Genomic DNA, 886 nt, shown 5'->3' with positions numbered 1-886 from the left:
AATTCCTCATGGCAAATATTGTCATTGTGAAGTCATCATCCTGGAATTTCTTGCACAGCCAACTTAAATGTAACCCTTGGAAAAGACGACCCAGTCTGGACTTCAACCCACAATCCCCAGCTCCGAAGACAGGTTGCCTTATCCGTTTGGCCACCGGGCCACTTACACATGCCCACCCAGAGGCACTTATATACAGTCTGAGGCAATCTAAACTGTCAGAGTATTCAGCAAATTGCCAGTTCTATGCTAATTCTTAAGGCTGTAGTGTCTCTGATGCCATAATCCATTAGGCCACTGGGTTTATTCTCTAGTCCAGTGGTTTTCAATCCCTGTTCCTCAGGACCCACCGCTCTGCACATTTTGCATTTCTCCCTTATCTGACACACTCATTTGAGTTCATGGAGCTCTTTCCCAATGAGCTGATGATCTGAATCAGGTGTGTAAATTAGGGAGCCATGCAAAATATGCAGAGCTGTGGGCCCCCAGGAACAAAATTGAAAACCACTGCTCTAGTCAATCCTTTCACAGACAGTCTTATTCGAGCTAAATTGACAGAGCTTTCAGAGAATTGGCAGTTCTGGTGGTTTGTTTTCATGGCTATAGTGCAACTTTAATCTTATCATCCTTGATTTCCTTGCACAGCCAATTTAAATGTAGCCTCTCAAAGATGACCCAGGTGGGACTCGAACCCACAATCCCCAGCTCCGAAGGCTGATGCCTTATCCATTTGGCCACTGGGCCCTTTGTGAAGGTCGGCCCAGAGGCATTCTTAGGCAGTCTGATGCAAGCGAGAAACTGTCAGAGCTTTCCAGAAAATTATTGAGTTCTCATGTTTTATTGTCATGGCTATAGTGCCACTTTAAACTTATCACCCCAGAATTTCTAG

The 886-nt window shown here is 45.0% G+C and overlaps 1 non-coding gene across 1 annotated transcript; it reads right to left on the bottom strand.

The window, feature by feature from the left end:
- Window positions 1-668: 668 nt before the first annotated feature.
- trnar-ucg lies at window positions 669-741 on the bottom strand. Its single transcript has one exon. It is a non-coding gene; the product is annotated as a tRNA-Arg (tRNA).
- Between the last annotated feature and the right edge of the window lie 145 nt (window positions 742-886).

The sequence above is a fragment of the Cyprinus carpio genome, unplaced genomic scaffold, assembly GCF_018340385.1.
Source record: "Cyprinus carpio isolate SPL01 unplaced genomic scaffold, ASM1834038v1 S000003639, whole genome shotgun sequence".
Lineage (NCBI taxonomy): Eukaryota > Metazoa > Chordata > Actinopteri > Cypriniformes > Cyprinidae > Cyprinus > Cyprinus carpio.
The sequence above is the reverse complement of the archived record's forward strand: the minus strand, read 5'-3'. Positions and strand labels throughout refer to the sequence as shown.